The sequence below is a fragment of the Dasypus novemcinctus genome, chromosome 20, assembly GCF_030445035.2.
Source record: "Dasypus novemcinctus isolate mDasNov1 chromosome 20, mDasNov1.1.hap2, whole genome shotgun sequence".
NCBI classification, from domain to species: domain Eukaryota; kingdom Metazoa; phylum Chordata; class Mammalia; order Cingulata; family Dasypodidae; genus Dasypus; species Dasypus novemcinctus.
In genome coordinates, this window is record NC_080692.1 from 27595359 (window position 1) to 27611356 (window position 15998).

Here is a 15998-nt window from a genome sequence, read left to right on the forward strand (position 1 = left end):
TAAAAATAAATCTTTAAAAAAAAAAAAATATATATATATATATATATATATATAAATGATTTGATGGCATGCTCAAAGTCTAAAAAGAGAAAAAATATTCTTGCTTCACAGTGGGCTAAAGGTCTCACTAAAACAAAATTGAAATAAGACCAGACTAAATTATAGTATTTTGAACATCTGTTGCCCTCCAAATGCTACAAGAGGTGACAATGTAAGATACAGCCCATTTTGCAGGTAAAAATTGCCTATTTTTTTTCATATGTAAAATTGATAGTGATTTCTAGTGGGCCAAGTACTCAAGCAAAAGCAGCCCACTTATGGCTTCCTATGGTGAAAACTTTTTCAAATATTAAACTTAACTTTTTCCTAAAATGAAATATATAAAGAGTTAATACTATTTACTTGCATTCTAGACTTAAAATAAATATGACCTTATAATTGAAATGTTGGTGCCTGACATAGAAGAGGACAGATCATTAGAAATAAAAGACTCTTGACTGTAATTAAAACCAAAATTTCTCGTGAACAATTGATAATTTATTCTTTGAAGTTTTATAACTACTCAGATATAAGTAGTCTATTGGAGAGTTCATACAAAACAAGGAGATGATAATAGAACAGATTAATCTCTGTCTAAAAATGTTTGCTCACTAAGGCTCAACAATATATTAGATTAAAATGACCTAGATGTTTACCACTAAATTGAAATTAGAACAAACTTTTGCAAATAAACATAAGATCTCTTCCTTGGAACTTAAACTTGACAATGGCTATAAATTTTGTTCTCAGTACTTGTCCTACATTTGATTTAATATATCTTCTCATAATCATAGTTAATACTTGTAAGGTCATCGCTTTTCCTTCAAAAGCCTGACACTTGAAAAAATTGCCATCCTGGCTGACCAAGACATTTTCCCTCAATAAACATGTTCTCCTTGCAAGAGCAAAGAGACGGGCCATCATTGCATTGAGAGAGACACTTTCAATTGCTGCCGGTCAGTAGACAGCAACAAAAACAACAAACTGAAGTAAATTAATATTTTCCATGTAAATTCAATGCCACAAGAAATGACAAGATAGACTGGAGGAATATTCTATAAATGCAGAACCAAAAGAACAATAGAAGATAGGAAAATTATGTAACCAGTCCATTCTCCTTCACCAGCCCCCTCCAAACTCAGACGCACACACACACATACACACTTGGTCTCAAGCAGGTTGTGAGTCACACAGTGGCAGTATGCCCTTTGTACCACCCACCTTTGATAAAGACTATAGAGCAACTCACAGTAGGGAGTTGCAACTCTTTTTTTTTCCCTCGCTCAGGGACCAAAGTCCTCAGAGACTCCTGGCAGAACTCAAGCTACTTAAGATTTCTGCAGACAAACGGACCCAGGGAAATGTGAAGAAAGAGAATTGCTGGCAAGAACTTTCAACAAAAGTATGCCCTGTCAAAATCACCAGCAGACTTCTGCAGGCACAAAGTTAATACAGGAGAGAGCAAGATGGAACAGCCTAAAGAAAAGAAGGGGAAAACTGAAACCTGTATAATTATACTGCAAATTTCAATAAAATCTCTCATCAATAGATAGAAATTTAGAAAGAAGATAAAAAAGGAAACAATGAATGCGAACAATACCAAAAAATGAGTTAGAATTAACAGATACATACAGAAACATTGCACCCCCAAAATGCAGGATACCTAATACTCTAAAATGCATAAGAATCATTCTCCAAGGTAGACAACAATTTGGAACACAAAACAAGTCTCAAAAAATTTAGAAAGATTAAAATTATACAAATATCTTCTCTGACCATAAAGCAACATTGGTGAACAACAGTAGCAGATGGAGAACTGGAAAATCTATAAATACATGGAAGTTAAATAACAATCTCTTAAACAATCAGCGTATCAGTGAAGAAATTGCAAGGAAAATCAATAAAGATGTCAATAAGAAAGAAAACAAAAGCACGCCATGTCCAAACTTCTGAGATGAAGCTAAGGCAAGGCCGAGAGGGAAATTATAGCCCTACATGATTACATGGAAAAAGTAAGAAAGGTTAAAGACTTAGCTGCATAACAGTAGGAACTAGAAAAAGTCACAAAAGCAAGTAGGAAGAAAAAAGAGACATTAGAACAAAAAAAAAAAAAGAAAGAATTTTTTTAAAAGGTTAAAGACAATTAACTAAAAAAAGATGTTTCAACAGATCAGTAAAATTGACAAAGTCATAGTTAGATTGAAAAAGAAAATAACAGAGTATACAATTTAATAAAATCAGAAATGAAAGGGGTCAATAGTATTGACCCCACAGAAATAAGAATCATAAGAGGATACTATCCACATTTTTATGCCAACAAATTAGGCAAATTAGAAGGGACAAGTTTCTAGAAAAACCCAAAGAATCTACACTGATTAAAGAAGAGAAAGCAGAAGACTTCAACAGACTAATCACAAGTAATGAGATTGAATTAATAATTGAAAACTCCTCAGCAAAGAAAAGCCCAGGAACAGATGGCACACAGGTCAATTCTACAAATCTACCAAAATGAACAAATATCAATATTGCTCAAAATCTTCTAAATAATTGAAGAAAAGGGAACATTATCTAACTCATTCTATGAAGCCAAAATCATCCTGGTAAAATTAGCCAGATAAAAGTTGCTACAGGAAAAGAAATTATAGATCAATCTCTCTAATGAACATATATAAAAATCCCTCAATACTTTTTTTGCTACTCGAATCCAGGAATGCATTAAAGGAATTCTATGAAGAAATGGGTTTTATCCCAGGTGTATAAGGATGATTCAACACAAAATAATCATATAATCATATAAAGTAATACATACAACACAGTAACAAAGGAAAAATTACATTATAATCTCCACTGAACTCTCATGAACTTAACAAATATACCATAGCAATGCACGTGTTAATAATAGAGTGGTAGTGGTTTGTGGCAAGAATGCACGAAATATAAGATACTGACTATAGTTAAGCAGTAATATTTATATGATGTACTTTCATAATTTATAATAAGTGTTCCAAAACAATGCAAGGTGTTGGTGGTGGAGAAATGTATGAGAATCCTTTATGTTATACATCATTGTTTTGCAAACTCACAACTTCTCTAATAAAAAGAATATAAGTAATAAAGATATCACAGAAGCTTATAAAATTAATGTGTTGCAAAATAAGAACATTACTATTCAAAAATCTGATTTATTCTTTGACTTGCTATGATACGTTTAAAAGATATTCCTATTTGGCAACTATTACAATAAGGTTTTTTTTGTCTTTTTTTTTAATGTTACATTATACCCCCCACCCCCCTCACCCCACTCCTCCCCCCATAACAACAACCATGTCCGTCATCATGAGACATTCATTGGTCTTGGTGAATACATCTCTGAGCACCGCTGCACCTCATGGTCAGTGGTCCACATCAGAGCCCACCCTCTCCCACACTCCACCCAGTGGGCCATGGGAGGACATACAATATCTGGTAACTGTCCCTGCAGCACCACCCAGGACTACTCCAACCCCTGAAAATGCCCCCACATCACATCTCTTCCTCACACTCCCTACCCCCAGCAGCCACCATGGCCACTTTCTCCACACCAATGCCACATTTTCTTCGATTACTAATCACAATAGTTCATGAATAGAATATCAGTAAGTCCACTCTAATTCATACTCTATTCCTCCATCCTGTGGACCTTAGGATGGTTGTGTCCACTCCACATCTATATCAAGAGGGGGCTTTGATTCCACATGGATGCTGGATGCAATTCTCCTGCTTTCAGTTGTAGGCACTCTTGGCTCCTTGGTATGGTGGTTGAACTTCTTCACCTCCATGTTAGCTGAGTGGGGTAAGTCCAATAAAACAGAGTGTGTGAGTTGCAATTTTGTTGAGTTCAGGGCCTGGCTATTACGTAGTCAATCCAGAGATTCAGGTCCCCTGGGTATACACAAACCCCAGCACCAACTACAGATCCAGTAAAAGTAACAGGAGAGGCTTGTGGGCAAAGATCACATCTGAGTCCAGCTCCATCACAAAGAAACACAAACTCCAAAGTAGGGCCAACTGACATGGCACTGAATGCAATAAGTTTTTATAGTCACTACTGTAAACCGTTAGATTTTATTCCGCACATTTTATTTATATAGATGGCAATAACTTGTCCCAAAACAGGTAGAGCTAACCGTAAAAACAATTAAAAAGTCGAAGTATTATTATTTTATGGTAGCAGTGAAAGAAGTATAATGGCAAACACAAATCAAAACACTAAATAATTATTTCCCTAGTGCAAAAAGGAAAAAAATCAACCTCTTCCATTCTTCTCTATTCTTAGAATATTTTTTAGAAAACATGTCATTGTAAATCCTTTCTTTGCCCATTTGAGATGTAAATAAATATTTTAAAAAGCCAAATATGCCATATGCCAGCTTTATAGCCCAAAATGTATTTTTCAAAGATATGATAGACAACTTTCTGAAATGTATTTATCAAAAACATTCACAAACTCACCTCTCTATTTCCATAAGCATTTAACTCAGCTGTCAGGCTCTGAACTGTAACTATTTTCACGCCATAGACAAATGAGAAGTGTTATCTTTTTTCCTTTTGGATAGAGATAATTAGCAAATACAAAGACCACTCATCTTACCAGTTAATTTTAAAATAAAGGTAGGTGGCCAATGATACTCTCAAGTCCTCTAACTTGAGCATTCGTCCCTTTATTTTTAAAGCAGGGAAAGAATGGTTTTATCTACTTGGCTATATAAAAGGGTAATTTTACTTTCTATCTCTAAAATCACTTGGATAGATTGCCTGTGACAGTACCACATTCTGCTTTAAGGTTATGCAATAGTAAAATTGTATTGCTTTTTCTAAAGTTGCAGAAAGAGTTTCTGGGTTAAAACTATTTGTTTGTTGTTGTTGTTTTTTTTGACTTTAGTTATATTTCCCCAACACAAGAAAACAGGCAAAGATGGGTGTATGTTTGAAAAAAAAAATCTGCTGTAAGGATCATGATCAATTAAAAGTGAAAAGGTATTAGTTACTCAAAACCTTTACTGACTCATTAAACAATCATTTACTAACATTCTCCTGCAATCAGCAAACTGTTTCACAGCTACTGAAACTGTGGGCCACCAGATAGCTTGAAATATATCTGACATTGTCACTGGAGTGTATAGTGTTCAAAGAACCTCTGATTTAACTTAGTTCTGTATTTTGTCTAATTTCTGTCCCTCAGCTTGTAAATCTTGGCAATTTCCTCATCTGCAAAAATGATCAGTTTTGGGTATTTAGGACATACTCAATATATAGTGGCTTGGATTATTCTTCACCAACAGTTGAGAAATTAGAGAAAGGTAGGAGGGAAAAAAGAGAAGAAATTGAATTAAATACAGTTATCTTGAAGACAGCTGAAGTAAAGAAGATAAAATAAAACTTCGGATTTGGTATTCACACATACCCTTAGGAATGATCAAATCATTCCTCATTTCATACTACCTTACATACGAATAATTTTCACATTTACCGACCTGTTTCATTTCCAATCTCCCTATCTGGGCAGGGGACACAATCAAAACAACAAAATGGTTTCCCTGCTTGAGGTGCTTTGCTGAATCCAAGTGGACGTCTTTGACTACAAACAGCAGAAAGAGTCTGTATCAGAGGGATAGAAGAGGTAAAGTTACTCCAAAAGTAAAATTCAGAAACTATATGTACATGGGAATTGATATGATAAGTTAAAAGGGGATATGATCTTTAAAATTATGAACAAATTAGCAGAATTTCTTTGTAACATAGAGGGTTAGCCATAAACTCCTGAACTTTTGGAAGATATTCAGTTTTCAAAGTTTTCTGAATGACATTGTGTTTATCACAGTGAAGCTCAGAAGGGTCTACTATATCCATCATTGTATGATCTTGTGGAACACTTACATTCTCCTCCAGTTTTCCTGCTTCCATCAGTTCTATTCCTCTCTCCCTCTCCCCTCAGGGCCCACAGTGACAACCAAGCTTTACTGCTTGAAGGACCAGATTCATAGATACTAGCAACAATGCTGAGGGCTTGAAACAATAGCCTGTCCTTCCCCACTGGGAGCTACCAATTCTATCAAGAGACACAATTCCCTCTGTTTGAGAACATCAGGCCTCCCCAGGATGTGGGTACACCTTCCATTCATTGTATGGGTCTCCACCCAATGATAGAACACACTATAACAAGATGAGCATTCACGCATTCCCTAGAAGTATGCCCCTGTGCCAGATGCCCCCCATTAATTACCTAAACAGGTAACCCTTCCTTATTAAATTTTCTAAAGAGTTTTCTCAACATTATAACTTCAACTACATACCTGACATTCTCCCATGTTCATCTGTTCCCCATTAGTTTTAATCTTAAAATTGTTTAAATCTTCAATGAAACCATGTTTGTAGTTAGTCATTACTACAACTGTATATGTCATGTTAACTTCAACGGGATAGTCCTCCTCTTTGTGTCCAGACCCTAATATATTTTTCCTTTTTTTCCTTTTAAATATTACATTCAGAATATATGAGGTCCCCATACACACCCCACCCCACCCACCCCACCTCTCACACATCAACAACATCTTCCATCATTGCAGAACATCTAGTGCACCAGGCGAGTACATTCTAGAGCAGTGCTACACCACATGGACAGTGGTCCACATTGTAGTCCACACTCTCCCCCAGTCCACCCTGTGGGCCACAACGGGACACACAACATCCAGCATCTGTCCCTGCAGGACCACTTAGGACAACTCCAAATCCTGAAAATGCCCCACAGCATATCTCTTCTTCCCTCTCCTCATCATCAGCAGCCACCGTGGCCTCTCCATTTCACTACTACAATTTCTTCCTTTACTAATCACAATAGTTCCCCAGCAGAATACCAGTAAGTCCACTCTAATCCATACTCTGTTCCTCCATCTTGTGGACCTAGGGTGGCTATATCCAGTACCCCTCTGCCTCAAGAGGTGTTTAGATTCCACATGGATGATGGATGCAATTCTCCTGCTTGCAGCTGTAGGCACTCTTGGCTTCCTGGTGTGGTGTTTGACCCTCTGCACCTCCCTGTCAGCTAGCCAGGGTAAGTCCAAGAAACCAGAGGGTAAGAGCTTCAAGTCTACTGAGGCTCAGGCCTGGCTATCACATAAACAGTTCAGTGATTAAGGTCACCTGAATATACACCAATCCAAACACCAACCACAGGTCCGGTAAAAGTAACAGAAGAGGCATGTGTAGAAAGGTTACATCTGAGTTCAACTCCATCACACTCAGGAAAACAAATGCAAAGTAGGGCCAACTGATATGGCCCTGAACTTCAGAGCCATCTGCCTTGACCATAGAACCTGTGGGTTGCTGCAGCCCTTAGAAGAACCAGCACCTGGGTTTCCATCTACCTTGCCTATCTCTGGTACCCTCCTGAGGCATGCATAACCATCACCCCCTGATGACCTCCTGACTCTTTTTTGGAGACTCTTAGCCATATAAACTCACTTGTCCTTTCCATTTCCCCCTTTTTATCCAAAGCTGAGATATTCTGCTGGTCGGAATTGACCTCTTTGTTCATGGTCTTTTTGTAGTTACATCATCAGCTGGTGCTTGGTAGCAATCCCTTGGTGCCAAGGAGGCTCATCCCTGGAAGTCACATCCCACACTGGGGGGAAAGCAATGCATCTACATGCTGAGTTTGGCTTAGAGAGTGGCCCTGTTTGAGCAACATGGAGGCTCTCAGGAGGTAACTCTTAGGCACCCCACAGCTATAGGCCTAGTTCATATTTTAGGCACACAGGCTCATAATCAGAGCCATCAGTATCAAGAGCTCATTGTTGGACCAACCATCTTTATTGGTCATTGCCATTGCACTTGGGGGATTGTTGTTGTTCCATTGGGGAATGTGATAGAGCTCCCCTGGTAAGGAATTCAGCACCCTCTCATCTATCATTTCCAAGTGAAACCACTATGAAAATATCCAAACCTTTCTATGTACCCTGTATACATGCCCTGGAGAACTCCCTTCCAACCATGTGTCCCCGACTAATGACACCCCACCCAAGTACACTTCCCCACCTTAGTTGAACCTCTCTGTAATCCAAAACTTCTTCAAAAAGGAAGCCCAATGTATTTCCAGGTTTCATTAATAGAAAAATGGAATACAGGGGTGGATTTAAAGGTTAGATATAGAATATATAGAAATTTAGAAAAATTAAATAAAGGAAAAATAAATTGGGGTATCAAAGAAATGAAAAAAATGAAAAAGCTTTGTTTTTGACATTTTGCCTTTCATCACTACTACAGGTGTTCCCCTGTATGTACAGCAGCAAGGCAATTTCTTCCATTTCTTCCTCAGGGTCTACCTCCTTTCTGTCTTTCTTTTTTCCTGATTATTAAGTTTCTCTTGACATAAGTTTTAGGTCACAGTAATTCACATATACAATATATAGTACTCCCATATATTCAACATCAAACACTTTGTCCCTTCCCCAATAGTGATCTTTTTATATGTTCATATTATATTTGCTGCAGCTAATGTACAGATATTGAAACAATAGATTTCAAACATGGTTCCATTTGGGTTTACGTTATGGCTTATATTTTAGACTATATAATTTCCTAAATTTTTAGATATCTTTTACATTATGGTTTACATTATAGCCTGTAACTTTTATACATTTTTGGTGTAATTTAACATGACCTATATCCATCAAGGCATGATCTTGTGGAATACTTCCTTTGCCCCACAGTTACCCTGATTCCATGTATTTAACACCTCTTTCCCCCTTCCCTAGGGGCCCACCATGACAATCAATCTTCATTCCTTGAGGGACCATATTCAGAGATACTTGCAAAAATGTTGAGGGCTTGCCATACTTGACTGCGCTAACCCATTGGGAGCCACCGATTCTCTCAAGAGATACAATTCCCTCTGTTTGAGAACATCAATCCTTCCCAGGATGTGGGTATACCTTCACTCTCATTGTATGGGTCTTCACCCAATGATATAATCCACTGACAAATGAGCACTCACACACTCCCCAGAAGCTTGCCCTGTGTCAGATGCCCCCCCCCCCTTAAGCATCCCAAACAAGCAACCTTCCTTTTCACATTCTCTAAAGAGTTTTCTCTGCACCACAATTTCCACCACATACCTGACAATCTCCCATGATCAAAGGTTCCCCTCACCCTCTCCCCAATTTCTTGGGCAATCTGACCCATCCTCCCATCCCTAACACCCCTAAAGCCCACGCAGTCCCACCTTAAGTTATCCCTATGCCCCCATCTTGTCCCTTCCCTGTACAAATACTTGCCTCTAGCTATCCATAGATTTCACCCAAGTAGCTGTCAGCTCACAACCTTCCTCTACCTTAAAGTTTATCATCCAGTCTCCAGCTCTCTGAGACAGCTTGGTTTACTTATTTCATATCAGAGATGTCATGTAATATTCATCCTTTAATGCCTGGGTTGCTGCACTCAACATAAGGTTCTCAAGATTCATCCATGTTATCACATGTGTTTGTACTGCATTTTTTCATATAGCTGGGTAGTATTCCATTGTGTGTATATACCACATTTTATTTATCCATTCATCTTTTGATGGGCATTTGGGTTGATTCCAACGTTCAGCAATAGTGAATAGTGCTGCTATGAACATTGGTGTGCATATATCAGTTTGTGTTCTTTTTTTCAGATCTTCTGGGTATATACCCAGCAGTGGAATCGCTGAGTCATATAGCAAATCTATAGCTAGTTTTTAGAGAAACCGCCAAACTGTCCTCCAGAATGGCTGGAACCTTCTGCATTCCCACCAGCAGTGGATGACTGTTCCCATTCCTCCACATCCCCTCCAACAACTGTAGTCTTCTGATTTTTTGATAGCTGCCAATTTTATGGGAGTTAGATGGTATCTCATTGTTGTTTTGATTTGCATTTCCCTACTAGCTAGCGATTTTGAGCATTTTTTCATGTGTTTTTTAGTCATTTGTATATCATCTTTGGAGTAGTGTCTGTTCAAATCTTTTTCCCATATTTCAAATGGGCTGTTTGTCTTTTAATTTTCAAGATATAGGAGTTCTTTATATATGAAAGATATGTCTCCTATCAGATATATGGTTAACAAATATTTTCTCCCATTGTGTAGGCTCTCTTTTCACTTTCCTGACAAACTCCTTTGAGGTGCAGAAGGCTTTAATTTTGAGGAAGTCCCATTTATCTATTTATTCCTTTGCTGCTTGTTCTTTGGGTGTGAATTTCATGAAGCCGTTTCCTATTACAAGGTCCTGTAGATGCTTCCCTACTTTGCTTTCCAAAGTCATTATGTTCTTGCCTCTTATATTTAAGTCTTTGATCCATCTTGAGCTGATTTTTGTATAAGGTGTGAGATGATAATCCTCTTTCATTCTTTTGCATATGCATATCCAATTCTCCAGGCACCATTTGTTGAAGAGGCCATTCTCTCCCAGTTGAGAGGGTCGAATATTATATTACTATATATATGAGGATCTATATCAGAACTCTCAATTCGGTTCCATTGGTCTGTGTGTCTCTCTTTGTGTCAATACCATGCTCTTTTCACTACTGTAGATTTGTAGTATGTTTTGAAGTCAGGTTGTATGATTCCTCCAATTTCATTTTTCTTTTTCAATATGTCTGGCTATTCGGGGCCTCTTTCCTTTCAAAATAAATTTCGTAGTTAGTTCCTCTAGTTCATTAAAGAATGATGTGTTGTTTTTTTATTGAGATTGCATTGAATCTGTAGATCAGTTTTGGTAGGATAGACATCTTAATAATATTTAGTTGTCCTATCCATGAACAGGGAATATTCTTCCATTTATGTAGGTCTTCTTTGATTTCCTTTAACAGTGTTGTGTAGTTTTCTGTATATAATCTTTTACCCATTTAGTTAAATTTATTCCAAGGTATTTGATTTTTTATTTACTCTTGTGAATGGTATTTGATTCTTGATTTCCTCCTCAGATTGCTCATTATTAGTGTACAGAAATGCTAGTGAGTTTTGTGCATTTATCTTGTAACCTGCAACTTTACTGAACTCATTTATGAATTCTAGAAGCTTTGTTGTAGACTTCTCAGGGTTTTCTATGTATAGGTTCATATCATCTGCAAATAGTGAAATTTTGACTAATTCCATTCCTATTTGGATGCCTTTATGACTGCTTCTTGTCTCAGTGCTTGAGCAAGTACTTCTAAGACTATGTTAAATAGGAGGGGTGATAGTGGGCATCCTTGATTGTTCCTGAACTTAGAGAGAAAGATTTTAGGATTTCACCATTGTAAATGATGTTAGATGTGGGTTTTTCATATATACTCTATATCATGTTCAAAAAGTTTCCTTCTATTCTGATCTTTTGCAGTGTTTTTATCAAGAAAGGGTTTCATATTTTGTCAAATGCTTTTTCTGCAGCTATAAATATGATCATGTGATTTTTCCTTCAGTCTGTTAATGTGGTGTATTACATTGATTGATTTTCTTATGTTGAACCATCCTTGCATACCAGGAATGAACCCCAGTTGGTCATGGTGTATAATTTGTTTAATGTGCTGTTGAATATGATTAGCAAGTATTTTGTTGAGGATTTTCCCATCATGGTTCATTAGAGAGATTGGTCTGTAATTTTCCTTTCTTGTGGTATCTTTGTTTGGTTTTTGGTACTAGAGTAATGTTGGCATCATAGAATGAGTTAGGCAATGTTCCTTTTGTTTCAATTTTTTGGAAGAGTTTAAACAAGATTGGTGATAGTTCTTTCTGGAATGTTTTGTAGAATTCACCTGTGAAGCTGTCTGGCCCAGGGCTCTTTTCAGTTGGGAGGTTTTTAATGACTGATTCTATATCTTTAACTGTGATTTTTTTGTTGTTGTTGTTGAGATCATCAACTTCTTCTTTTGTTAATGTAGGCTGCTTATGTGTTTCTAAGAATTTGTCCATTTCCTCTAAATTGTTGTTTTTGTTGGAATATAGTTTTTCAAAGTATCCTCTTATGATAGTCTTTATTTCTGTGGGATCTGTGATGATATTTCCTTTCTCATTTCTTATTTTGTGTATTTGCATCTTCTCTCTTTTTTCCTTTGTTAGTCTAGCTAAGGGTTTGTCAATTTTTTTAATTTTCTCAAAGAACCAGTTTTTGGTTTTATTTTTTCAAGTGCTTTCTTATTTTTCATTTCATTTTGTTCTGCTCTGATCTTTGTTCTTTCTTTCTTTCTTCTTCCTTTGGGGTTAGTTTGTTGTTTTTTAACTAATTCCTCCAAGTGTGCATTTAGTTCTTCAACTTTAGTTCTTTTTTCTTTTTTTGATGTATGAATTTATAGCTATAAATTTCCCTCTCAGTACTGCTTTTGCTCTATCCCATACGTTTGGATATGTTGTGTTATCATTTTCATTAGTTTCAAGGTAGTTATTAATTTCTTTTGAGATTTCCTCCTTGACCAACTGTTTTTCTAAGAGTGTGTTTTTTAACTTCCAAATCTTGGTGCCAAATCTGGGTCTCTGGCCCTTACAGGTTTCAAGCTTCATTTCATTGTGGCCAAAGAAATTATTTTATAATATTTCTATCTTTCTGAATTCATTGCAATTTTTTCTGTGGCCTAGCATGTGGTCTATCTTGGAGAATGAACCATGTGCACTTGAGAAGAATATATATCCTGCTGTATTTGGGTGTAATGTTTTGTATATGTCAATTAGGGTCCAGCTCCTCTAATACACTGTTCAAAGTCTTTGTTTCTTTATTGATTCTCTTTTGAGATGTTCTGCCCAAAGTTGATAGATGTGTATTAAAGTCCACCACTATAATTTTAGAGGCATCTATTCCTTCACTTAGTTTTTCCAGTGTTTGCCTCACATATTTGGAGGCACCCTTGTTTGGAGCATAAATGTTTATGATTGTTCTTCCTTCTTGAAAGATTATCCCTTTCTCTAATATGTAGTGTCCATCTTTGTCTCTCACAATTGTGTTGCATTTGAAGACTATTTTGTCTGATATTAATATAGCTAATCCTGTCCTCTTTGGGCTATTGTTTATTAGTAAGATTGTTTTCCAGCCATTCACTTCCAACCTCCTTGAATCCCTGGGTCTAAGATGTGTTTCTTGCAGGCAGCATATAGATGGGTAATATTTTCTTATCCATTCTTGCAGTCAGAGTCTCTTGACAGGTGAGTTTAATCCATTGACATTCAATGTAATTACTTTCAAGCAATTACTTATATTAGCCATATTTTCTTTGGATTTGTGTTTGTCATATTCTGTTTGATTTTCTTTTTCTGTTTTTGTCTTTTTAGTTGCTCTTACACTCTCCTTCAACTCCGTCTCTTTTGTTTGTTTCTTCTTACAGAATGCCCTTCAGTATTTCTTGAAGGGCAGGATTCTTGTTGGCATACTCTCTTAGTTTCTGTTTATCTATGAGTATTTTAACTCTCCATCATTTCTGAATGCTAACTTTGCTGGATAGAGTATTCTCTGTTGGAAATTTTTTCTTTTAGTACCTTGACTATGTCATATCACTGTCTTCTTGCCTCCGTGGTTTCAGATGAGAAATCAGCATTTAATCTTATGGAGCCTCCTTTGTATGTGATGGTTCTCTTTTCTCTTGCTGCTTTTAGTATTTTCTCTTTGTCTTGAGCTTTGGATAACTTGACAAGCATATGTTTTGCAGTAGGCCTGTTGGGATTTATGCTGTTTGGGGTGTGTTGTGCTTCTTGGACATGTACATCCATCTCCTTCATAGGTTTGGGAAGTTTTCAGCCATTATTTCCTCCAACATCCCTTCTGTGTCCTTTCCCTTCTCCTTTCTTTTTGGGATGCCTATAATACATATTTTTGTACATTTTGCATTTTCATTCAGGTCACTAAGCCCCTGCTGAATTTTTTCAATCTTTTTATCGACCAATTCTACTATGCTTTTTATTTCAGATGTACTGTCTTCCACATCACTTAATCTCTCCTCTGCCTCTTCGAGTCTGCTGTTATTTTCTGAGAGTGTACTTTTGATTTCTTGAATTGTGCTGTTCATCACCATCATATCTGTTATATTTTTGCATATGATTGCAGTTTCTCTGTATTCTTTTCAATTGTTTTCTTCATGTTCTTAATCTCTTCCTTCATCTCATCAAATTGGTCCCTAATATATGTTTTGAGATCTTTAATCACTTGTTTGATGTTCTGCTCCTCTTCCTGATTTTTAGTTTGTTCATTGGATTGGGGCATGTTTTCCTGATTATTGGTTTGGTTTGTAGTTTTTGTTGCTGTCTGGTCATCATTTTATCTTGACAGCTTTAGTCAGTTGCTTAGCTTCTTTGTCTAGTTTGGAATTTAATTAGCTGTTGTTTTTGCATGCATGCTAAGTCTTCTCTTTTTCACTTTGTTCTTCTTATTCTATTTCCTTGTTGTTGGCTAAGTTCACTTGAAGGAAAATATTAGGGTGAGAGGAGGGAAAAGGATTAAGAAAATAAAATGAATAATAGTGTTATTGATAGTAAATATTAACAGAGGAACCATCTGAGATAAAGGAGAATGGATAGTAGACTCATGTAAGGTATGTAAAGTTATACCAGTAAGAAAAGTAAAGTATGTAAAAATCTGAATATGGAGAGGAATACAGTGTGAATTAAAAGGCCTGTGTGTTCAGGGAAGAGGGAAAGAGAAGAGAGGACAATAATATAAAGAGTGAATATAAGGCAGAAAACAGAACAAAGGTATTAGTAATAAAATGTCAAAAAAATAGGGGGGACAAACAAAGAGAGGTGTAATGTAAGAGAAACAATCAACGATGGAGGATAGAAAGATGTAGAGGAAAGGGAATAGTGTTGGTGGCCAAAATCAATACACACAGAGAAGTGTAAATGGAGGATGAGGAAATACAGCAAATGTGAAGCTCGCCCTGCAGCACCTAATGTAAGAAGAAAGCGGAGAAAGAAAGAAAGAGAAAAAGTAAGGGGGACAAAAGGGAGTGGGGAAGTAAGCAGGAAAAAGAAAAAGAGAAAGGAAGAAAAAAGAAACAAAAAAGGGCCTTGGGGGATAAAGAGGAAGGAAAAACAAGGAAAAATCAACCAAATACTAGGGCAAGTTTCAAGCAAGTAATCCTGTTTGTAGTTAAATAAAACACTTAGAGATCTGACTTTCGCCCTTTTCTCCCTTCTCTCCAAGGTAGCAAGAAAGCTGCCTGAGATGTCCAGTAGGAGATTCAAGTGTGTCCTTGTTGAATCAGTTCCACGCAGAAAACAGTGACTCTTAATTTCCAGAGAGAGAGCACCCACACCTCACCAGGAACCCCAAGTATGCTATTGGAGACTTGGAAAGCACCTCCTACAGTCCTTCTCCTTTAGGTGTGCTATGAGAGGGCTTGTTGATTTTCTGACTCCACCTTCTCCCAGGCTAAGTTTCCTATGCCAGGGTATTTAGGTGAATCGGGTTTTCTCAGCAGATTCACCACTCCTCTTTTCCCAGACTCTCCCCAAGCCAGCCGGTATGCTCCTCCAAACACAAGAAAAGAAAAAAAGACGAAGAAAAAAAAGGAAGGGAAGAAACAACAGAAAATCAAACCCACACTAGGCAGGCTCCCCTACTGCACCCCCCCACCAAATTCCTCCCACCTATGGAGTCAGTCCAAAACCAGAAGTTTAGGGCAATCCTGGACCTCCGGGAGTGCTGGACTTGGGAAAGGGAAGTCCTTTCCCCGCAGACCCAGGGCACTTAGGTCCATGGAAAACAGACTATGGGGGCTCAGGGGACACTGACCTGGGGACCACGCATCTGGGGACCACAGGGCCCAGGAATGCCACCACACAACCGACAGTTCTCAGGAAACACCGCAACCTCCAGCCCCTGGGGGAAGGGTCCTGCCAGTCCACAGCTTCCGACCTCTGTACTTGTAAGCCACAATTCTACCTTTAGCAAGCACCACCTCTGCCACTCTATCTCCAAATTGATGTCCATACAACCTCCACCCTG

General features: G+C 37.5%; 1 pseudogene; it reads right to left on the reverse strand.

Annotated features, from left to right (window-relative positions):
• Nucleotides 1–15998, reverse strand: part of LOC131274725 (vomeronasal type-2 receptor 26-like) — a 144747-nt pseudogene that overhangs the window by 7657 nt on the left and 121092 nt on the right.